General features: G+C 29.4%; 1 protein-coding gene across 4 annotated transcripts in view; it reads right to left on the reverse strand.

The window, feature by feature from the left end:
- Positions 1 to 26,973, reverse strand: part of LOC113378424 (protein cycle-like) — a 322,860-nt gene that overhangs the window by 62,429 nt on the left and 233,458 nt on the right. Inside the window, exon 1 of one of the 4 annotated variants that reach the window (XM_026618952.1) lies at positions 25,178 to 25,280. The exons of the other annotated variants lie outside the window; for them this stretch is intronic. The gene's annotated coding sequence lies outside the window, so the exon portion shown is untranslated. Of the gene's footprint in view, positions 1 to 25,177; positions 25,281 to 26,973 lie in introns of those variants that run through there. 4 annotated transcript variants of the gene reach the window in all.

A 26,973-nucleotide genomic window follows, 5' to 3' on the forward strand; every position in this document is an offset into this window, starting at 1 on the left:
ACTTATAAACTGATACCAGTACTAGTGATTTCGATCAATTTCAATGCATTAATCAGGTGTTTAATGAAATTTTGATTATGTCTTCATTTTTGTTTACTTTCCGACAAAATGACATACTTATTATTACATTTGATAAAATGTCACTGCACTATGTTGCAAGTAGTATAGGGTAGTTCATTCGACGTCAAGAAAAAAGAAAATTGAAACCTGTCGAAGGTGATAAGCTTTTAACGTCTTCTCTAACTACTTCTAAAAACAGACAAAATGATACACAGGTAAAAGACCTCTTTTCCCGTTCTGAACCTTTCGAAAGTTGGTTACGATGTATGATTTGTTCCCTTTGAACTTATGTATTATGTTCGAATGCCCCAAAGAGGACTAAACGATTTATTTTTGAACAGCCTTCTTAAAAATTGTGCCCTTGCTTTATAAGTCATTTTGTTCGTACAATATGGACAAAAAGTTGCAAATATGTTATTATAGTTCCTACTTTTTTACAAGACTATGTAGCTGGTAGTGAATGAATATCAGAGGAGTAAAAACGAATGAGACTGATTATAATATCATTAAATAAATAAATGTCATTAAAAAACAAAACTCCGGACGTATTTCATCTGACGTTTTAATTTTTTAGTACATCATGGGTTTTCCCATAGCAGACTAGTGGTTAGAGCTTTGGTGTTCCAACCAGATTTTTTCAGGTTCGACGTCAAGCAATAGTCGGCATCAGTTTTCATTTGAAAATAAAGCTGGATACAAATTACAAACCGTGAGTATCAGACAAATTTTAACAATAAAAATATATCAAATACAAATAGATCAACCCTTGCTGGCCATCTAAAAAGCTACATCACAACATATTATAGGACTCCTAAGTTGCAATTTCAGTTAAAAAAAACAATATACCATTAAAATATACCTTAAATGTGCCGTTGCCACCTAATTGAAACTAAGATTTATTGAAAACTATAAATCATACTATTTACAGCGTCCAATTCAATAATGTTGAATGCATTATAATATCGTAAAAAGAAAAGAATGCTGCGAATATATTAATATCGAATACCACATCATAACCAAAAAAAATTCTGGACTCGCTTTATAAATTCTAAAATTGAACTACAAACTATCATTAATAATATTTCTTCATAAAAAAAGTGCTAAAGCAATATCGATATTTTGTATTTATGTAATATGATATAACTGAAGTTGATTGATTCACTACTACTCAAATTCGTAGCCAATTCAGATAAGAATAAATTACTTCATAACATAACTAGTTAAATAGTTCGTAACTTCATAGTCCGTTCAACTCATAACCCATTTCAAATTTAATTCAAATGAATATTAAAATCACATCAATAGCACACAATATATGCTATAGATAGCACGTTTTCAGTAAACACTAGCATATATTACACTAAACCTGTACGAGCATTACACTGTATTTCCCTGATACGCATATTGTGCAATATTTATTATACATCGTTAACGAGAACTTTAATTAAGGGATGGCGTTGCCATTGTATTACTATCTGCATATATCTTTATCAACCAACTACTTTTTACATGCGCGTGTTACGATAGTACATTAGGTCAGGTCGAAACTACCGTCACATAATAATAGTAGACCAACTATAATAAAGCCATTATATAAATTTTACTCCAACGATGCAATCCGTACAATATATACAACCATACGTCGTTCTAAACATTGTATAAATTCTATTACAATGATTTCTAAAATAAAATAGAGAGGACTATTCATACATTAGAAAAGCTATGATAATTATTTTAACAACAGATAGAGCTCAATTAAATGAACAATAAAGTTCTACGCAGGACCATGATATGAGAATCTCATAATGGATGCACTTCTCACATGTAGAATTTTGTCAAATGTGACAAATGACAAATATATTTATTATATTTGTCACTTACTGCCTTAGTGTTATTGATATATTTCTGAAACCATTCGTCGTTCGTTTATATGAATATAAAATATGAAATTCGAAAATGCGCCCACGCTAAGACAAGGTAATCTATATATCTTAATACATTATAGGTTTCGAATAAAGGTTACAAGTCACACAATACTTTCAACCTTAATATTACTCGTAATCGATAAAGCTTTGTGATATCGTATTATTTTACCATAAACACAATACACTCTATCACCCATAATAATATGGTATCACCCATTTTGACAATTCTGATATAAACTTATCACAAATTAATTTGAATTAGTATTTCACTGATTCCATAATATAATATTACATCTAATGCAATCGAAATGTAAACAGAGATATCCAACAACAAATTAAACAAAATTTAATTAAACATTTATTAATGCAGATCCTTTAATCTGATAAAGTGAATATAATAATAGAAATGTAAATGTTCGGATTCAAGTTTTATTGAAATCAAATCATACTAACGAACCCTCATCACAAAGTAATTTGGACATTGACTGGCATTTGTGGAATGGTTGATTAGTTAGTAAGTACTTGAATATGAAATTAGAAGATAGAAAATGACATATTCATTTAATTCACCAAATGTTCGATTCCTGATAATAAATAAAATAAACTAATTAAATTAATGTCTCATTCCATTTGGTAGAGTAAGATTATGCAGTAAAAGTTGTTATTGTAAGACATAAGTTATTACAACATTTTTGAAAATCGTAAAATCCACCGTCAGATATTATTTGAAGTTCAGTTTAAAATAAATTGAGAGAAGTGATGAATCGAGTACGTTCAAACTATATTCAATAAACCTGACGGATTCATACCGAACCATACTAATCTCTTTTTATTTGATTCATAAAATAAGAAGCAGCAATAACTATAAATAAATAGTCGATATAAAATACAATATAAATTAAAAGCATTTTAGTTTTTTATTTGAATTGCAATCTGTCTATTATTATACGAGGATATTCAGTTAATAATGATGATTACAAGGTAGTATTATTGCCCTATCTAGTTGTGATATATTCATAATATATTCAATTAGTATTTTTGTTTCAAAAGGTATTCAAGTGTATAAATTCCAAAAGAATCGATTTTTGTTTGTTTTTTTTTTTTCTTAAAATTTATTTTTTTAAGAATATGGTACAAATGGATTTTTTAAAATTTTAATTTTTAGAGATACAGCTCTTGACCGTGATGACCCCATATTTTTCCCTCCTTTTGCAAAACTAGTTTGTCTCAAAACTCTCTTTGTCAACACGATGTCGACGATTTCTCGAGTACTACTGGGCTGATTCACTAGAAACTTTCAGCGAATCTTCTTTGTAGATTTCTCTCTGGCTAACACTAGACTCATCCCCAAATTTCAATTTTTACTACTTTTAAAAAATTCGAGAAACTCTAAAAAGTCTTAAAATAATGGTCTTTTACCTTCAAACAGTCGCCATTTTGTCAAAAAAAAAATTTGCACTTAATCCTAATATATCACTTAATGCCATAGCGACATAATTCTAGAATAATAATCTTTTTCGATTACTACGAAGGCTGAAATCGTGGAAACTTCAACAACTGCTAATTTTTTAAATTATTAACATTTGTTTTCTACTTGTTTTCGGTATTCTGCTAACGTTGATGATTAAATTATAAAAAAGTATAAAATAGCCTTTATTACAATGATTTAAATATTACCTAAAATTAGCAACTGAAAATCTGATATACTGTTTGTTATCAAGCTGACAGGAGTGATATGGAACTAGCGATTATTAATTCACAATCTTAACTAGAACTTAGAATATATATAAACAGGCTACAATTGATATATTCCTGCATCAGACGTAGCACAGCACAGACAGTCGGCACTACGTCACGAATAGGTCACCCTCACGTAGCGGTCGATACCGAATTACTGGGAAGGGCACGCACACCACTCCGAACGGCACTCGTCCACGGTGTCGGGCATGCAAGGAACCTCATACGAGTTATGTAAACCGGTTGCGTCGGCGGCTCATTTTGCGCTCGAAAAGACTTTATTTATTATATCATAGTAGTACGTATTCATATAGGTCAGGTTGCAGACAATATATGATAGCTGAGGGAAATAGAGCGTGCTTTAAAATGACGCTGTAGACGACGGAGTACGCATGTAGAATCGTAAATTCATATACGAGTTGCACAATGAAATTCATACGAGTACATGATATAAGATTAGGTGTTTGTATTCATATATTATTAACCGGTTATATGCTTATTTGCAGATTTACCAAATTCTAGAGCTTTTGTAAATGTATATATACCTATATTATTCGAATAATAACTTCCCGTAAAAGATACGAAAAAACTTTGTTCGTACGAAAGATGCAGAATAAAATTACGAATAAAATGGTATATAAATGGTTAAGTGTGTTCATATAATTTTCTCGAGATTTTCCAGTTTTCCTGAAATTTTACGATAGCAACTTGCCTGTAGGCCACACCGTGCAGAATTTGAAGTTGCGATATATAGAAAAAACTAAGGATTTTGAGACCTTTCTGACGATGTATAATACTTTATATGTTTTCTTTACAGAAATATCGAATCGTGAGGAGTGTTGCTCCAACCTAACCGCACTTTGCATTGTGACAAGTTAACAACTACACTTATTGCTCTATACTATCTAAACCGTAAAAGATACAAAAAAACTTTGTTCGTACGAAAGATGCAGAATAAAATTATAAATAAAATGGTATATAAATGGTTAAGTGTGTTCATATAATTTTCTCGAGATTTTCCGATTTTCCTGAAATTTTACGACAGCAACTCGCCTGTAGGCCACACCGTTCGGAATTCGAAGTTGCGATATATGGGAAAAAACTTGAGACCTTTCTAACAATGTATAATACTTTATATGTTTTCTTTACAGAAATATCGAATCGTGAGGATTGTTGCTCTAACCTAACCGCACTTTGCATTTTAACAAGTTAACATTCAAACATATAGCTCTATACTTTATTATCGTCCAAAAATCGAAAATATTTTTTTTTCTGAAGGTTGGTGAAAATAAGTGCGTGTCTGTGTATGTGTGTGTATGTATGAGCTAATACAATTTTTTGTCGACAATTTCGAGAACACAAATCAGCCGATTTGAAATATTTAAAAAAACATTCTATTCCTACTGATAGGGAAAAGTGTTGATTAGTTTTTGGCAAAAACTGGTCCAGCCGTTTCGGAGATATGAAGCCAAATGTGCAAAAATGATAGTTTTTGAGAGAACGAAGCATATGACTTGAATAATTCAAAAAACCTTTTGCTTGTGTTGAAATAATTTTAAGATTTTATTTTTGATTCTAGCTAAAAGTCCAGAACTCATTTAAATGCATGCCATAAATAATTTTAACTTTGCAATTCAGTTTATATAATTCGTAAAAATATAAGACAAGATCTTTCATTCTAGCTTCCATTCATTAAGTTCTGTTCATTTACTTGTCATGTAAACTTATATAAATGCCATCGTCATGCCACAAGCTCTTATATTTTGTCTATAAAATACAAATAATGAAAGTTTCTGTGCTTATAATAATATATTTCAAAACATTTAATATTCTTCGAATATTTCATTACGGTACGGGAAGTTCCAGCAATTTGCCTTAAAGCACGATTTTCAATGTCAGTTAATTATGAATGTACTAACTTGCGTGATTATTTAAGATATTATATTCATTAACAAATTTGAATTCGCGTTTATGAGTGTAGCATGGCGTTACTCACATTCCCTCCATAAAATATGAAATGATGATAAACAGTCGAATAATAACAGGCTATCAACTCGAATGAGTTTGTGCTGAAAGTCGATTCAGAGATCGCTTTTCGGTAAAATATTAAAAAGGCTTCAAAAATGATTATTATTTTAAATAAATACGTATAAATATCAAAATTGACAATATGCTTAAAATATAATTCATTTGCTTTTGGAACATGATGATCGTGGACAAAATATTATTATTAGACGGTAGTATGGTTATAATTGAATATTATGATAAAAATAGTTATATTCGATAAAAATTATAATTAAAATCTGAACATTTATGTGTCTGTACGTGCTTATCCTCAGCTTGTTAAACCAGTTATCATCAGCAATGTTGAACTTCAATAATAGATTAATTCCGACACTACCCTGGACTTCAAAATGCTTTGCATATCAATGATTAATTCAAAAGTTTACTGAGCTTGTCCATTTATCGGACTTAGATCATCTAAAATTAAAGCAAATACGTTTCAACCAAAATGTATGTAATCAGAGCAACTTTAATAATTCCAGATATTATTTTTCAATATTAATTGAGAAATAAGTTGAAAATATGTAATTCAAGCATTACATAATCTATGATATGAGAATACATATTCATCACAATCCATGGCTTATTATATTTATATCCCCCCCATTATATGCACTTTTTATTACACCGATCTAATTATTATTGTAAGTTTTTTGCAATCACATGACGCCGTCAGTTGATTTGTTTGGTGCCACTGTTATTTCAGACTACGACAAGTAGACACACATCATAATAGAACATGAACAAACAAATACACAGTGTATGTGCCTATATGCAAATAGATTTGATCAACTCGAGGCCGCTTATTCATTGTACCGCTTTTTAAACTTTTGAGCATGATGGATTTGCTGAAATGTTTTTGATACATTTTATAACGATGAATATACTAACAAAGCAAACTCTAGTTTATTCGTATGGGATATATTCGAATCGTCTTCGCAAAGTCGTTGATAGGCAAAACAAACACCCTAAGATGTTTAAAAAAAACAGAGAGATTCAGTTCAATAGCTCTAATAAAGACTTATTAGACGTATTCAATACGGTTTCTTATTTAACACTTTATTATCAAACTTTCATCAGCATGTAAGTTAATTTTTTCATCTCCCTTATTTGTTGGAGATACTTATTATTGAAACATAAAATCAGTAAAGTTCTATGTTTAGTGTCTTTGTGTAAATCTTCTAAAGGTTGAAATTAAAACAAGATTTAATTTAAATAATTATCATATCATTAAATAAAATAAAACTCAATTCTGCAATAAATAAGCCTTTAAATACTTCAGGAAACAAAACCGTATTATTGCATATGACGATCCGTTACATTCGCACAGCCAAAAGCAACCGATAACAACAAACAAACTGGCCTTGCTAATCTTTGTTTTGCAAATTAAAATATAATCGAAGTCATACTTTGTGGAGAGATTGCTAAGATATGCGAAACATAAACAAATAAATGTTCTTATAGAGCGCTAATGAACAGACGGGTTAACAGCTTTTAGATTTGTTCTCAATGTCTCGAGCGCCTTGTAAAGTCAAAAAATGGATAATTAAAATTGGCGATAATTTTAATTCCAAACACAAGTATTATCAAATATTATAAAAGTATATTTATAGTCATATATAATTTCATTTTTTTTTTAGTTTTGCAAAATGTATCAGTATTATGTTTCCATGGGTATTAGCAGTTAAAATTGTAAATTCATATAGTTTGTGACATATTAAAAGATATAGAATAATATTAAAATTGACAGCTTTTGAATTTACATTCGTTATTAGAAAAACTACATTTGGAGTGTTAATTTATTGTAAAAATTATAATTACATTAAACGTATTCAAAGTGACACGATCGCTCCACCTTCCAAAGGTCGTTCGACTGAGAAATGGCGTATTGCGAAATACATCATTTGTAAGCACTATTTATGCATATATATCACAAAATTATAATTGAAAAAGCAGTGATAACAATTTTAAATTTATTGTAGAATAGTACCACATTTTATTAAATTATAATATATTTATGCATAAATTAATATAATCAAATTTGCAAATAATACGTGCAATATTTGCAAATTATTGGGTTGGTTAGTGGGTTACCATTGTTAATTATAACAATATCTCTAAAAATAATATATATCAATTAACAAAATTAATACCGTACGAAATTGTTTCTATGTTTCCGGGACACAAGTCAATTCCATATATTGACAATAAACTTTTAATTTACAAGGTAGTAATAAAACCAATATGGACTTACGGCATACAATTGTGCGAGCAAATCCAATATAGTGCTAATGCAACGTGCCGAATCGAAAATATTAAGACAGCTTACTGATGCTCCATGGTTCGTAAGCAATAAGACCTTACACGACGATCTTCATATTGAATTTATAAACAGAGTTGTACAAATCAACAGTGTCAAACATTTTCATAAACTAGAACATCGTACAAACTCTATAGTCACTCAGTTACTTGAGACACCAATTTCAAGAAGACTGAAGAAGAAACTGCCCGAAAATAATATTGAAGACCCTTAGCACAACTTTGTATATATGAACAGAATTCTTGAATCAACTATTGAAGTGATTCTCTAACTATCAATATAATATTGATCACATTAATTTATATGTGTGTTTGAAAGTGTGAAAGAAATATTCATTAAATACTCCGCAAAATTTTACTTTTAAGACATACCTTATTCATTACGTTTGGAAGCATAATTTATCAAATTAAATGATACTTGAAAGCTCTATAAATTAAATTAAAAACCATCTCTAGTTGCGAATGGCGTTTTAAAATAAAACATATCTGAACAGAAACTGTTTTTAAAATTTAATAAGCCATGTCAAGAATCATCGAAAGTTTAGATTCTAAACCTTTGCGTATAGGAACACACTATTAATAATTACAAAAAAAAACTGGTAGGTGTTTTCTATGTCAAAGCATGTATATAGAAAATGTAACCCTTGTCGAGCAAATAAATAATCATTCGCTAATCGTAGCGAACATGTTCAGAAATCAGTCAAGCGGACCGTTTCGAGCACTAGGACCGAGTGCTACGTATAATTGATTGTGAATAATACAGTAGCCACTTTCACTTGGCAACGAATGACAGTTTCAAAAGGGATTGAAGATTACGACGTGAAACAGTGCCTTCTGTGACATTTGTAGACCGTTATTCTTCGCAATGCAGTATCATAACCAAAACTAATCGATATTCCGAAAGTATTCGAAACAAATCTATTTTTCTACGTGCTTCTCCTGTGCTGATAACTATTGAGTTTTATTGTAGTCAATTGTAGGCTTTGCACGCAAACTATGCTCATTGATCAATTCAGAGTTTGGAAGGCTGATGAAAGAGTTAATCGATAGTTATGGATGCAAAGCTTATACTGTTGTAATAAAAAAATATATATTTTTAATAATTTAGCTTGTCTACTGGGTATATATTATAATTTTAATGTTATAATTATATTATATTATAATATTGTAATTTTCAACCAATTTTAAAATTATAACAAATTTCATTTAAATTTATTACGTTAAGTGCAATAAAAGCTGGCAAATGCAAATTCTGCTTTAATAAACATATGTATACAACAGCTATATACACACACACAAATATATATATATATATATATATATATATATATTATATCAATAGATAAGTAATGATATAATAGATAAAAAACATTGACAGAATAAAGCTGATGATGGAACTTATCTAGTTCCGAAACGTCGTTATTAAACATGTTCAAAAAACAAATTGTTGGATTTACTGTTCGGAAAAGAAACAATGTATAATGTATATGTGTATATATATATCTGCGTGTGTTGTATATTTAAATACCATAAATATACTATATATAAATACTAAACTATAAAAATCAATATAAGTACCTATAAGCACATAAAATATTCCAATATCAACGTTTACAAAAAGGTTAGGCAAAATAAACATCGTCGTATATAGTAATTACAGCATATCAGTTTTCATCAACATAATGATTTACTAGAAAATTGTTACGTTTTAAAGCAGTTTTACGTTACATAAATCTGTATAAGTGACTTTACGAATAAAAAAATTGAAAAATATAGAAATATACTCTTGATATACAAAATGTTCTTCAATCCATCACATTGCGTACATATTTGCATTATTCATTGCAAATACAAAACAATTTTCGTAATTTTATTTTTTGACTAACTAAATTATCGTACAAAACATGTTATGATTCGATAACGAAATATTTCAAAATTGTTGGATTCATTGGTAAGCCACAAAAAATCGTGTTGTTAAGCAACTCTCATAATTAATACAAAACTGCATAATACAAAATTAAATACCCAACCATCAAATTTCAACTGAGTTTTTAGTCAGGTGCATTAATATATCTATGTAACATATAAATTCAACAATATATAAGCTCAACAACATTGAACATAAATTGCAAATGAATGGCATGTTTTGACATTAAACAAACAGATGCAAACCGAACCCGTATACATTGTAAACCAATAAATTGTCTGTAATTAACATTGAAGTAAACAAATCTCAACCGGTATAGTTGGAGAGAAAAGTTAAATGTACACAAGATGTGTCGGGATTTTGCATATGCAACTAATGTTTCCATATAGTTACTCTCAATCTCCACGATAAATACAAAATGGTGAAGGAAACATGGGCAAAATGACACAGTATTTTGTTTTTTAGGGTTATTTATTTATTTAATCATACTATAACTAGTTTCAATCGTCACCATCACATCTTTGGTTCATTAACTACTAGAAACATTGTTCTTTAATTAAGTAGAAACTATAATAATATATTTATTAAAGAAAAATGCAACCAATTGCAAAACATATTTTGTCCATACTATATGAATACAATGGCATACAGGGTAAGAACATATTAAGATGCTAAATTTTAGGAAGGTAGTTCACAAATCAATCTTTTGGGTCATCAGCATATGAAGCATGAGCCCAAAAGGAACAAGTCATACATCGAAACCAGCCTCAGAAAGAGAAAAGAGGGTTTTGTACCAAATGCGAGCCTCTTCTTAATAAAATTAATCGAAATCACTAGTACTGTCATAAGTTCAATAATTTTAATAGACATAATTACAAATAACAGTAAACAAGTGTCCAAAAAACATGACAAAACCTGCCTCAAAACAAACTTTTGAAGGCGCGATACACATTTGAACAAAACTGCTATACACATTTCGACAAGACTGTGACAAAGTAGCTGAACGTTCGACAGGATTGTGATTATGCCTTTTTTCATGTTATACAGTCGCAGAAACGTTGCTAAAACTAGCCAACTAGGCCACTGTGCCATTTTATCCATATACAGTAGAACCTCGTTTAACCTGGTCTCGGTTATACGGATTCGCGATTATCCGGACTCCCAACCGCGACCAATATATATGTATGTACATACCTATAATTCCAATTTTTGCATGATTAATGCTGCAGTTTTATATATGTATGTAATGTAATCTAAGAAAATATATATGTAGTATCTTTGTTATTTTAAATAATACAAAACATTATTCTTCATGCATTCGATTATCCGGATTTTAGATCATACGAAAGGCTCATCGAGGCTCTACTGTATACTATTCTGTCCGTATTTCCCAAATAGAATGGTAATAAAATATCTTTGAATTGATCAAAATATAATGAAAAGCATTAATTCAACAATTTTAAAATATCTTGTTATCGAGAATCATGAGTTTCGTACAAGAATTTCTTAATAAATATACGATATGCTGTAGAACAAGCATGTGAAGTATAGATTATATTATAATCAAGAATTGCATTATCTAATAAAACTCGAAAGAAATCAATTACATATATGTATGTTAGCAAATTCACATGCTAGAAACGTGTTTATCAAATTAAATGGCTACATGCCAAAACATATCTAATATTAATTATTTATCTATAAAAAGCTTGTATCTACAAAATCGATTCACATCGATAGAAACTACAAGCGTTATCAAAAACAATTGAAAACTAAAGCCATTCACTTGATGCTGTCCCCAGAGGGTGGAAAGCTCGATTGCAAGTATAGTCGCCCTGTGCAAAGAACAAGAAGCAAGTGCGGCTGCACATACACTTTAACCCGACGATCGTAAAATGGGTTTCGACCGCGGCCGCCGGTTAGCAAACACTCGAACGACCCTGACACTCCGAGTCAAGGTTAGCCAAGGGCAGACGACACCAATGGGTGGTTCGACGCCTTTGGACCGCTTTATGAGAGTTATATTAAGCCCCCACGCAAAATAATCATTCGCAGACGCACCTCCTCGGGCTCCAGTTTACAAGTACAGCCGAGGGAAGCCAAACTTCGCATTGTAGTTGATGAATATAAAACCTTACGCTTACTTGCTAAAACATTAATATTCAAATAACAGTCGTAAAAACAGATACAACCACACGCACACATACACACACACATATATATATATATATATATATATATATATATATATATGTATATATATACATATATATATATATATATATATATATATATACATATGTACAGACCTTGACGTCAACGTATGAACTAATGATGAGTAAAATGTACTAGCAAAAATCAGTCGTTTTTAAGTTCTTATATTTTTATTATCAAGTATTTTACCACTTTGCAATCCTGAATAAATGCGCCAATATTTGATGAAACTTGCCAACACATTTTGTTACATTTGTTTTTACAAGAGGGACTCAATGTCGACCGATTTTCAAAATTTTAAATTCATAGCTCAACAAAAAGTCTTAAAAGATCGTTCAAGTATTACGTAAGCAGATTTAGTACAATTATTTACCCCCTCATTCCCCTTTGTCAGCAAAAGTAAGCAAAGCTGTCACCAAAATGTCACCCAAAATAAGAAATCAATGAAGACGAATAGATTTCCTCTACTGAATCCAATATAAATAATTCCACAACTATTGTTTGTCATTTCACAATTAATTATTTTCTAGAAAAAGTCCTATGTTACAACTTACCTCGTGTTTGTGGCCAGTTGTAACATCTACCTGACCTGCACAGTTCTGTTCATTGCGTCGATCTACGAGACGGTAACGAGACATATCCAACCAAAAAAAAAATCTTTTAATATCGTTTAAGATCCTATTACTGTTACCCCCTGTTACAGATAGCCCATAGTACCACCATACAAACGATTCTATTTAATCATTTTGAATATATAAAAAACGAATAAAGCAGTTATAATATATATATATATATATATATATATATATATATTTATATATATGTGTGTGTGTGTGTGTGTACATATACTATAATGAGAAGAAAAAATCATTATTTCGCGTTAAAATTATCTCTAACTTAAGAATAATCATATATGAGTACATATGTATATAAATTAGTTATTATCTTCGCAAAATGCGCGATGAACTGAATATCCGATAACTATATCTGATGAGTCAATTATCAGCAAAAATTACAGTAAATAAATACGATACAAACAGTGAGAGTATTTGTGCAGGGGCATTACTAATTCTCGTAACGCCTTTATTGGCATCTCCTACGAATTAATTATTGTAGAATGAACTAGGGTTGTTCCCATTGTCACAAGCCTTGCCAAATATTAGCCAAACGCACAAAACGACGATATAAATTTGAACAAATTGAACTTGAATCCGATTCAGGCTAAATTCGACGCTGAGGCAAGCATAATCTTTGCCAATGATATAAGCGGTACTTTCAAGTCTGTAAATCGAGTTTTGAAAGATTTACCAAATATGGTCATTCACAATGCACAACATGCAATGTCTAGATTAGTTGTTTGCAAATTCAGATGTGATGCAAGAAACGTCAGTGCTTATAAAAATAATAGTTAATTGATATAAAAGTCTCTAAAAACAGCAATGTTCTATGTATAAATGATTATATACATTCACATTGGCCTTTTTTTAAACACCTGAACTTTGAAATTTCAGACTCTATAATACACTGTATTGGTAATGATTTATGACATAATTTAAAATTTAAAAACAACCTTGAATTCATATTGTTAGAAGCAATCATAATTTATGCTTAATAATTCCCGCTTATGCATAGCGTTTTGCTTGTTCATGCGCTATTTACTATACCGAATATATATTTGATTGTGTTACATAAATATATTATACATATGTGGTTATGCATACATACGAATGCTTTTATACTTAATTGGTACTTACTTAATTATTAATTATTTTTTATGTCAAGAGTATGCTTTTTAACAGTGAAAATACGACAAATAAGAATGTTTATAAAATAACATTAGTCACTCCTTCGTATCTTTCTCTCTTCTATACAAATTAATTCATTTCAATCATTTTAAATAGAAAATACGCCTCAGAAATACTGAATAGAATTAATACACAAGAAAATACATTATTCTGTATAATTCACGTCAAGGTAAATAAAAATATTATTTTGCACTACTATTTTCATAAACAGTGCAGACTTACAATTTTGCAATTGATTCCTTTATATCATGAACAATTGAAATGCACCACTGAAACTGTTATGCTTCAACGTCGCTAAAAAAAGAAAATAAACAATTCTAAGAAAATATAGGCAAAAACAAGGCAGACTGTATATATATCAATAATTGAACGCTCAGCCCACTGCAAGGCCCATGCGCTACTTTGTCTTCTGTGATTATAAATGCTCGATTTTTAATCATTCCTGAAATCGATCGATTGACCCAGAAACATACAATTTATGAACACTTTTTATTTATATTCGATGACATGTTATCATATGTGAATAACGCTATAATATTTTAAAGTTTTTATAGAATTTGAAATTAGAAACATAAATTATGACAGAAGACAGATATCTGTTCGAGAATAAATATTTGGGTGATGCTGTCATCATTTCAGAAACTAGTAGAGAATGAAACAAAAGTAGTTAAATTAATATTCATTTAAAAAACGTTATAGAAAATTACATTCATATCAATAGCACAAATTTCATTTGGATGTTTTAAAAATATTGTTAATACCATCGCATTGTATAATTTATTGATATGTAATATAAGGTACAAAAATCCTTGTACAATATTGGCCTAAAATATCAGAACTAAAAAAATAACAATTAATAAATTTTTTTGGTTTTAATAATTTACATATATAGGGTAGGGCAGGGCACAAAGTCCAATTTAACTTTGAGCAATGATATTGCGAAAACGAAACCAATTATATCACAACAAATAACACATATCAAACAAACAACTATCTGAGTATGTTCAGTAAAACTCTCAGATCGGTGTAAAAATGTGTTTATGCTGTTTTTCAAAAAAAAATCCATTTTACTCCAAAGGCGAGTTAAAATGGAACAGCCAGGAGGCAAACAAATCCAATGTCTTAACTTTAATTTTAAAAAAATTTCGCATAATAATAGCTACATTATTCAACGAATGCGAGATATAAATTGCAAGGGTGCATTTTTTACAAAATAACATGATAAATAACTTTGATATGGTATTTTGTCATAAATATTCATCAGCATAGTTGAAATAACTATTTATTTAATGTATCTCTTGTGAAATTGATATTTAACCCAATTTAGTTTTTTTATTAGCTGTTTTTCATTCTTTACACCTTTGTCAGGGTAAAGGTTCGGTTCCACCCAGCTGTAAGCCTTTATACAGGTTATATAAAAAAAACTTTCGAATTTAACTAATACATCTTATAATACATGATTAAATAACGTACACGTAGAAACTATATTAAGGTCTCGTAAACTAAGTAACAATGCTCACAAACAAAAAAACTAGCAACGAAAGAAAATACTTTTGTTATAGATTTTCAAACATTGCGGTTTATCTTCTTGATAGCAACATCGTAAGAATCAAGGTGATGGCTGTTGTTGAAAAATTCTAAACTTTACTTTGGTAGCGGACTTTTTACCCGCACTTTTAAGCCCCGCTCTATCCTATACACACAAAAATGAAAAAAAAAATCGAATTACGTTAATTACGAAACACATAGTAGTATCATAAGTTTGATGTTGAATATGGTCGCTTTAAACGATGATATAACCTGTTAAACGGTCGTGTGTTGTCTCTATAATTTCATATGTTTATATTTTATTGATTGAAGTACAAAATAAACTCAAAACAAGTACAAGTACAAGTTTAATAGTCGATCAAAAATATACGCCTCATTCGCACGTAATTTTCGAAGACGCTATTATGTGTCCTGCCCGGTTAAAAGTAGTCCAGTCATTTAAGCTTAAATTAGGTAAGAATCTCGGAATTCGAGATACCAAGCTGTAAGTTTGTAAATACGTGTATATTGACACCCTAAAGTTGTCTCAAAACTTTCATATGGTAGGGTGTCAATACCATATGTAGGTTTTGATACAACTTTAGGGTGTCAATATACAAGTCTGAAAATACTTACAGCTGAGTATGTCGAATTCCGAGGTAAACTTACTATAATGACTGGATTAACAGGTTAAGGTTCTATTCGTAAAAATAAAAGGAAGCAAGTGTTTCGAAGTGGCGGCACACTACTGCAGTGAATATGAGCGTCCACAGTGCGGAACAATAACAACACTTTACGCGACGGACGGGTTCACGGATTGATTGCCTCAACTACGTTCATATGAATCCAATTCAAGGACGTCTCAACATTGTTAAATTGTACCATAGTAAAAAACATATGTTCACTAACAACCTATGCAATATATTTCTTTGTTTGTCTAGCTTCACAGACAGAACCATACTATGATACATAAACTGTTATAGATCGCCGCCAGTTCAGTCGGATACATTGTGAATTAATCTGATGTACCGCATAATTTTGCAGTTGATCCTGACCAGATGACATTGACGTGGTATTTTGTTTGGAGATTGCGAGTTAATTAGCAACAGCGTTATTCAGTTTTTACCTCATACCATATATTAATAAAATAAATCACTTAGATAATATTACATCAAATTGTGTCACTAGCAAAATTACGACCGAATAATTGTCCACAATCCTTGCGTTGTTCTCAAACATTATTGTCATCATATCCGAAAACTTTGCATTTGTTATTTCATAATTACTAAATGTTTTTGGTATCATAAGAACAGTTTGTAATTGTATTTTGAGAAATAAAAAAAATATCCGAGAAAAAATATATACTGTAACAAAAAAAAATAATTTTTCAAATACTTTTTCAATCATTTTTACAAAAAAAATTTATTTAATAATAACTATTGCTTGCGTGGAGCGACTAGGGCGGATGCTGAGTACGCCATTATGGAATGCAAATCATGGGAAAAGCGTAGGAAAGAACTACGGAGAGAGATAGTAAGGCAAAAAATCTCCCTCCCAACCAATTTTATTACATTATTGACAAAAAAAAAGAATATATGGTGCGCTATATAATTATATACAATCAAATGTAATAAAATTGTACAATTAACTTATAAAATGTATATCACTAATGTATGTGTATACAAAGCCAAAAAGTAACTAATGAAATACATATCCATTTAGTAAGTTAAATTACAATGTACACACAATAAATTATACATAATATTATGCATTGTAAAAAGTCATTTATCAAAATAAACTGTTTAACCAATCGGCGATAATAAAATAAAGAAATATATATATTAGGAAAATTGTGTGGTCTTAGAACTGTTATTGACAATTACCGATTTAAAGCTTAATTGTACAAAGTTAATAAAAAAAAAACACAACAACCGATAAATGATAACAACTTCACCAGAGCTCTGGGTTGCACTTAAAAAACTACGTGAGACAATTTTCTTTTTCTAATTTTCAGTGACCAATATTGAGTTCTGCGACACCCTGTATTTATGAATATATATATATATATATATATATATATATATATATACTCAAATCTTTATACTAATTATTGATTCCCAGTACATATTTATTTAGTAAATTGTATTTAGATTTCATTGGTATCTAAAATATGACAGTAATACATGTAATTTCGAATAAATGATATTCAATACAAAACAAGTATAATTATATTTATCGCATGAAAGCTAATGCAAATATGTCGTAAAAAATCGAATGCAAATTTGTGTACAAACAAAGTCATTAATATTACTGTAATTGCAGCTTTGAAGTAAAAATACGTCTAGATAACGCGGTCTATTACATTGAACATATGAATATATTTGCCTTTATTTATACTATTTAATACATAAAACGAGCAATGATGCTTATTTTAAGATGACAAAAAATTAACTGTAACATATATTACAAGTTTATTTTATTTGATTAATTGCATGGTGTCTTTGCTAAAATATAAGAATTCAGATAAAGTATGATGATATTTGTAATCTTGTGTAAAGTGTTCTATAAATAAATTCAATTGGATGAATATTTTTAATGACCTAAATTTCTACACTCTTAGAAAAACGGTTATCAAAAACAATTAAAAAAGATACACGAATAAATCAATTCCAAATGAAGCATAAAACAAATTTGATTTATATAGGAACATAAATTAAGTAACAATTGGCAATAAAATTACTGAACAAATAAAATATGTATGATATCTAATGACTATAATAAAAGCCATTACGATTGTTATAATGTAATCGAAAACTCATTTAATATGCCTGGGAATGTAATCAGGTACTTTAACATATTTGTAAATTTCTAATTAATTAAAACCACAGCAAATAATCAAATAAACAGCTTGCTTTTTGTTGCAATGCACCGATAAAAAATTGTTTGGGAAATGTTGCATTTTATCGTCATACTTTAAAGGCTGGTTCTTTATTTATATCGAAATGAGTTTCTGTAAATGGTAGCATAAAAATTTATCAATAATAAGGAAAAAATTTAAAAAAAATTCAAAAAGTTATACTGATTGTTACATGTTATGTTTATGACAAATCCATTCAAGTTGTTCTTATTTTCATATATTACGATTAAGAAACGCAAATTGACCACTTGTGTTTAAACAACAATTCAATGATGTGTCAAGTGCACATTAAGGTCGCAGTTAATAACATTCTAATGCACCAACCGGAATGCAATATAATTATGGCAGAGGTAACTATTATTACTGATTGGAATGCGGCTATTAATTGTTTACTACTTAAGGCTATACCTTGCCTAATGTGCTTTTTGTTTCTCTATATGACCTTATCAAATGAATACACACATTCATGTAATACATTCTCAATCTACATAATAATTTCGGAAGAAACTGATTGTTATCATTACTATGTACAATTATATTTATGTGTATAGTTGACGGATATTCATATATCTGGTAATCATTTCAAAAATTCCGATATCATTAGCGTTAAAAGTTAGTGTTTTTCCCAAATTGTTGAGTAGATTCTTGGTGCATCGACAGGTGTTCATTATTGCATATATAGCAATATTATAAGTACAAGAAATACGTAAGTAAAAGTTCTTTAATATATTTATTAATATGAAAGTAGAATTTCTTTCGTATTGATACCAACCTCCAACTTTGAAAATATTGATACAGAATATAGAATTATAAATAATCAATTTTTTTTCCTAACTCGAAACTGTCCCTTTTGACGGGATACCCACGATTTCTCAACTTTTATTAATTAATTGCAAGGAAAATATAGTGAAAATATTGTTTGCCTTTTTATACGACCTTTCATACATCAGACATCTAGACCAGAATATTCCCTTATATGTTTGAATAAAACTCCACAATTTTACTCGAACGGTACGAAAAAATCAACATTGAACAAAAAGAGAAGAACTCGATTTCTTTGCTTTGATGTTTTAATCCCCTTATTGTATAAATAACTACAACTCTCATTGGTAGTATAAAACTTATTACATTTTCAAAATTATAAAGCTTTTAAAAGAATGTCTAAATTTTTAAAATGTTTTAATATCAAAATTTTCAATTGACATACATTTGATTTAGTCTCTCTACAACTACTATTGGCTCCTTTGTAAAGTTCAGAATTATTTTATGATGCTTCTCATTTTTATGCACAATTCAAATTTAAATTTACTAATTTGTTTATCTGATTGGTTTCCAAAGAGAATTTCAAATAATTAATAATGAATATTGTTACTGGTATTTCCTTTGGAATCAATCGTCAGCAGAATATTCATAAAAAACTCAAGAAGTTCAAATATATTACCCGACCACAATATGTTCTACGTTACATGAAATACCAAGCATGTCTAAATTGACTACTCTATCGAATTACAATTAGTTAGCAAAATCTGCAGCTCCGTTACAGCCTTTGAAAACGTTTTGTTAATTCGATTAAAAGAGGTCATTCTACCCAAACAACTGCAATAAAAATCAGGATATGGCATTGACTTTGTAATTTAATTCTAAATGACAATATATTCAGCTCATATTACAGAGATTGACATTTAACAACGGCACTTCAAGTGAGTGATTCCAAAAGAAAATCAATGTAAAAATACATATATGCATACGTATTTAACGTAGAAGTTAAACCTTACAAAGTATGTGTGCGTGAGTAAAAAAAATATATGAAATATTAACTAAAAGTGATTTATCAAAAAGCATAATGTACTATAATTGTATGCATTTTGTCGCAAGAGATCAAGATCAGAACATAAAATATTTATCTGTTTATTATAGTATAGAAAAAGTAAATACGCAATGTAGTAGCATGGTGCAATGCATATTTACAGCACGTGCAAAAGCACGTATTTACAATTAAGCATGTATTTACAATATGTAAAATATAACTTACGTTTAAAATATCAGTATTTTGCATAATTTGTATTGATACATAATGTATTTGTTAGTACAGTCTACAGCATTACATTGTACAAGAAAAATTTTACGCAATTCTTGAAATAATTAAATCAAAATGAAAATGACTAATCCGTGATAAACAAATAATGCTTTCTAAGATCTGTTTTAGTTTGTTTTAATCTGTTCTTTTATAAAATTAATATAGCAAGCGGGGCACTAAGGTCTAATTTGACTTTGAGCAATTATATTGTAAAAACCAAATCAATTAAATTACAATAGATAAATATTAAACAACTATACGACTATGTTCAGTAAAACTCCCAACTTATAGGCGAGATAAAATGGGAAGACCAGAGGGCAAACAGATCCAATGTCTTATTTTTAATTTTAAAGGGATTTCACGAAAAAATGCAGAATATAAATTTCTTGGGTGTATTTTTTTCAGACATAACACTGTGTATAACCTTGATCTAGTATTTGGCCGGAAATATTCATCAGCAGAGTTGAAATAACAATTTATTCAATTTGTCTCTTTTAAAATTATTTTTTGACTTCATGTACTTCTTTTTTATTATTTTTACACCCTTGGTAAAGGTTCAGTTGGTACCTTTAATCCCTACTACGTGTAAGGTTTTATAGCGGTTATATAAAAAGAACTGTTGAATCTAACTCAACATTAACAATACATCTTATAACACAATTAAATAGCGTATACTTAAAAAAATATATCAACGTCTCGTAACTAAACCACAGTGCTCACAGCCAAAAAACTAACAACGAAAGTAAATACTTTTGTTATGGATTTATAAAATAGTTTTGAACTTGACAAGAGAGTTAATAGTAGTTAAGAAAAGAATGAATCAAGTTTGTGTCAATTGAAAATTTTGACATTTTAATATTTTTTCCCGTTCATCTCTTGATAACAACGTCGTAACAATCAAAGTGTAAAAAAAAGTTGTAAAAAAAATCATAACTCTGCTGGTTTTTTAGATAATGGTGGTAGAGAGTATTTACATGCAGTCTCTACTCTCCTGATTTATCGATCGAGGTAAGACGGTAAATGAGCTATAAGTCTCATATATTTTGAGAATTATTATAGCTAAAAAGAATTTTTTTTTACATAACAACATAGAAAATTATAAAGTAAATTCTTTATAATAATATATCATGATTAAGTACGTTAAGAATATTAACAACTACGTATCATTAAGTTTCAGAAGTGGTCATGTCAAAATATGATGGCCTTTAAAATGATTGATATATGAATAATAACAATTTATTCTAAATTCATGTATCTAAATCATATAAGAGTAAGATAATCGTGTATAACACAACTTATTGGAGTCTCGTATTACCATTACAACGATTTTCAAAATGCCTTGAATTAGCGCAGTAAGACAAAACGTGGAATTTATTATGCATAATTATAATGTAAAAAGCGCATAAACGTTCAATCATATACGTACATACATTTGAAATGTGCATATATGCATTAAATATATACATACGTATACACAGAACAATACATACAACGTTCATGTGTGCATACATACAAAGTCAACTAGTATATAATTAGATAAGTATGTATTACATAAATATGAATTATATACAATGTCATGAACATATCCATAAACAACATTGTATTTCACTCAAGCTTAAACATTAGTAAAGTGACATAAGTGTAGATAGGAAAATTTAGCTATTTTGTGTAATAATCACGAGTCCAGTTCAATGACCGACTGCTTAAGAGCGATTTTAAATTGCGTTTTAACAGATATCAATGTTATCTTTAAACTTGACACTAGAATGTATTCGAGACGGCGGTCGGGGCCGGCACGATGGCGGCGCTTACCACCCGCCTTCATGGTGTAATTTAGCAAAGATTTGTTTTTCTAACAATGAGTTCTTATAGAAGTACTTCGCCCTACGCGTTTTAATTACACGACATGACATCCGAAGATGCTGATAACACAGTCGTGTTATCTGAGTCGCCCATGTAACAAAATGATAATGCACAAGTACAGCGATCGGCAACCTAGGCAACTGAGAGCAAAACCCGAAGAATATATTTTTTGCTCGTCTTGATAATTAATGAAATTTCACTCAAAATTAGCTTAGGTTGAATTATTGTAATTTGGTTGTTTATTAAACTTGATTGTTATCCATCCGTCACTAAATTTGTTGAATCTATAAATTTCAAAGTTTGATAAATGGCAATGTTGACGATGTTTCAGCAAACAAAAGATGTATTCAAACTTTGTCTAAATTTTGCAAATCCAAAATGTGATACGCACATATCATAATCTATATTACCTCAATTTTAACAAGTGAGAAATTGTGAAAAACAGCAAGCTCCTAGGTGCTGTATGCTAAGACTCAACCATGTTCTAAATCATTCAAATATATTTTAATACCTTTCCAACAGAATAAGCATCATAAAACCTAATCCTTCATTGTTATGTATCCTGTCCCTTGCAGATCCTCAAATATTAATTCTTCCTTTTAAGAAATCATTTTTCCTTAAACTCGATTCAATCAAATTTCAGGTCAACAACTGATTGGACAAAAATATAATGGTATGTCGCTTAAATCTACAAAACGGACCAATCAGAAAAATAATGTAAAATTATAGAATCTTTGTAATGAGTATCAGCATGAATTTCAACTATGTATCTTCAGTTATATCTAAAACTATCTAAGTAACAAGTCTAAAACCAACATTCAAATAAGTAACATTAACTCAACTTTATATCAACGTATTGTTTTATCTAAATATATGTACAAAAATTAAAACTATCTATTATATTTCTAAATTAATCGGTCTGATTCTGCCATTATCCAAATTTATCTGGTCCTTCGAAAATGTAAACAAATCGTATTATGTAATTCACGTAAGTCGGCAGCATCTCGGTAGATCACGAGCTATTGGATAATGGCTAAATCAGACCGATTAATTTAGAAATATAATAGATAGTTTTAATTTTTGTAATTTTGCTATTGCTTTTTTGTACACCAATAAAAACAAGCGAGTCTAATAAGCTGCTGGGCTAATTTGACATAATACTTCATCGGTTTTACAGAAACAGTTGTCTCATTTTTGTGTGATAAATTTTATTATTACAACTTCTGCAACAGGGCGAATATTTTATTGATGCGGCAATGTCGGATTAAGGCTATTTTCACTTGGAAACATATTGCTATCTATATTTCCAAGTAAATACTGATATCATTACTCCTTGACCAGGCTCCTCAAAGCGCGATCGAACCCAAAACCTCTGATTCAGGTCCACTCGCTCTACCCACAAGTGAGCCCGCGTTATAATTTAAATACATGATATTTATGCATACTTATTTGTTGATATGATTTTTTTATGAAAAATAAATTATGAAAACGATGTACTCCATAGCACTTGGTTGCCGATCGCTGCACACAAACAGCAAACGACATACGTACTTGTTTACCGCTCGAAGTGCAAGCCAAGTTGCGAAACCGTTCACAAAAAATTCAATGAGTTGATAATGATAAGGCAACGTTAGACATTGTAACATATTAGCAATGAAAAAAAACAATATGTAACTACAATGATATAAGCGATTATATTGTCACCAATTACATACTTGAGAGTTCTAATTGCGGAATCTAGAATGATACGTTTTTATCACCACGAAATATAAACATGTCCGATTTGAACGTTTTTAGAACAGCCTACTTGCGAGAAAACGCAAAATCTTATTCTACTTGATGACATTTTTGCAAAAATAAAATCACATAAACAACTCACAATATGTGGGTCGTGTTGTACATATTACGTCTGTCGGCGATTCCTAGTAGGTATTTTTAACGATATGCTATGACAGTGACATAAGTCTCCACAAAAAATAAATCAAGCCATAATAGAATGAAAAGATGAAATTTACAACAAAACCGATTATAGTAAAATTATAAAAAGTAGTATACGGAATTATATTTACCATTCTGTGTATGTACAGTTCTAAACCAAAGGCAACTTCCAACTATACTTAATTAAGACAGGAAAGTTTGCACCAAAACGTACATAAATTTGATTACAAATTAATATAACATTTGCTATTTTGTACATAAAACGATAACTGAGTAGGAAACCTCTTAATATGCGACAAAAACATACATGAAATTTTTAAATAAATGCTGCAAAAATCGCATTCGATGCACTAATTTGTTTTTCTGGGTAAAACCAGAAACTAAAATGCGTATATTAACCACTAGGTTTATGTGTAGTTCTTGAATAAAAATTTAATATATGCGATAACAATTAATGTGAAAAATAAAAGATACAAAAGGAATAATTTTCGTCGCTTCTGCTAATTGGTTGCTCATTTGAATATTTAAGCGAGAATGTACATATAGTGTTCCAAGTTATAAATAAACGAAGGCCATATTTACTAAACGCTCTACTCCGAAAGGAATTTTGAACCAATTGGCAACGATCTACATATCAGTTGCAAAATTTAAACGCATATTTCAATTGTCCACAAATGAACAAAATCATAATAATATATACATTATATCAGAATGTATATCCACATGCTATTACCAAGTTATTATGAAAAATAAATATTATCACAATCGTTAAAAACGTTAATAAAAAAATAAACATAAACTCACTCTTCATTTTAAGGGAACATTCACAGTTTAGAGTTTATAAACAAAAGGTGATTAGCGCATTATTAGATCACATAAACAACAATCTCATACTTGGTATTATTTTTGCCCCGTCTTAGGTACTTCAGTTAATTAGCGGCTAATTACACTGTTCAAACTTCAATGCCAGTACTTAATGAAATTTAATTACCGCAAAGACCGTATAACGAGCATTTATTTTATTTTAATACATTGTAATAATTAGAAACATTATGCCCAAAATAATATTTCTTTCTGACATTAAACTCTACACTAATCTTTTAAGCACTGTGATAAAAGGTTCACAAAATAAATTTTAATAGCTATTGATTTGTGTCATTAAAGTTCTCATTTAAGAGTAAATTAAATGTTTATTTTGCAATTAATGAAATTTTGTAATGTATATTTGAATAGGCTGGTGTTTATTAATAATGCGAACACGCGCGCATATTGTTTTCTATCGACTCTAATCATCTAAATATAGAATTACATATGGTCAATAAAGTACTTGTGTGAATATAAAAACTTTTAAATCTCTAATAACTGTCATATAATCGAGCAAACAGCTCTTTCATAATTTTTAATGGAAATATAATCTAATTGAATTGTTAAAATTTTAATCCGAACCATTTAAATAATAGAGACTAAATAGTAATCGATAATAACTGAATATATACATATTCCTAATTCACATGATCTTATAATTAATGTACTTCAACACTCAACTCACGCGAAACAATTCCATTTTTACGTATTTAACATTTTTATAAGCAGCCACCAGTCGATGTTAATATGCCATCATTTTAGCACTTATGGTATAAGTAGTATTTATACTCGTGCATAGATCAAATTATGCATCACGAACTATATATGAGTAAAATAAAAAATTATCCGAACATGCTTGTGATAAAAAAATACGAAAAAATCTGTGAAGATTTTAAGAAACTTGAATAGTAGCGTCTGGGATAAAATGAACGCCCAAAAAATGGGGCCACAAAAATTTAATAAAATACTTTTAATAAAGACACAGAAATGAAGAAGGTGATTGAAAGGCAATTTGTTTCCTGTTCAGCAGTAATCCGAAGACGAAATAAAACAAATACAAAGCATAATTACAAATTTGTAATTGATAAAAGATATGCCTGTCTCCAAAAGCCATAAAGATTTTTTGACAACATTTACGGAGTTTTCATTTTTAAATTATTTTTAGAATTCAGCTCAGTTTAATATTTAAAATAAATTATTTTTTCGCTCGTTTAATATTTAAAAATATAATAATGCATTAAGTACGTTCAAAGTTGAACTGATTTTTGATACTTAACACATAATTTAGTGAAAATTTTCCTTTTCTCGTTAAATATCACATATAACAACAAATACGTTTCGATTTTATATTTCAATTCAATTTCAAAAATTTATTATTGGAGTAAAATATGTTCACTGCTATTATATTATAATACAAAGCAATTCAATGTCGAAAGACTAACAACAACTGTTTTAAAATTGTGTGCAGTTTCATTCAAAAGTTTGAAGTTTGAATTAAAATTTTGAAAACTAATTTGTTCCACAAGCGCTTTGAATGAACCAAATAGTATTCAGAAAATGAATTTAATTTGTGAAGCTGATGAACATTAAATACTTATAAAATGTACGACAAAAATTATTTAAATGGAATAAATCAAATTAGAACTGGTAAAAGAATTAAAATTTAATTCTTCCTGCGAAATGATAAATTTACCCTATATTAATGTACCTATAAACAATTACTAATTGAACGAATC

The sequence above is a fragment of the Ctenocephalides felis genome, unplaced genomic scaffold (assembly GCF_003426905.1).
Source record: "Ctenocephalides felis isolate EL2017-DRISC unplaced genomic scaffold, ASM342690v1 CF-g0.4_SCAFFOLD_01886, whole genome shotgun sequence".
Taxonomy (NCBI): domain Eukaryota; kingdom Metazoa; phylum Arthropoda; class Insecta; order Siphonaptera; family Pulicidae; genus Ctenocephalides; species Ctenocephalides felis.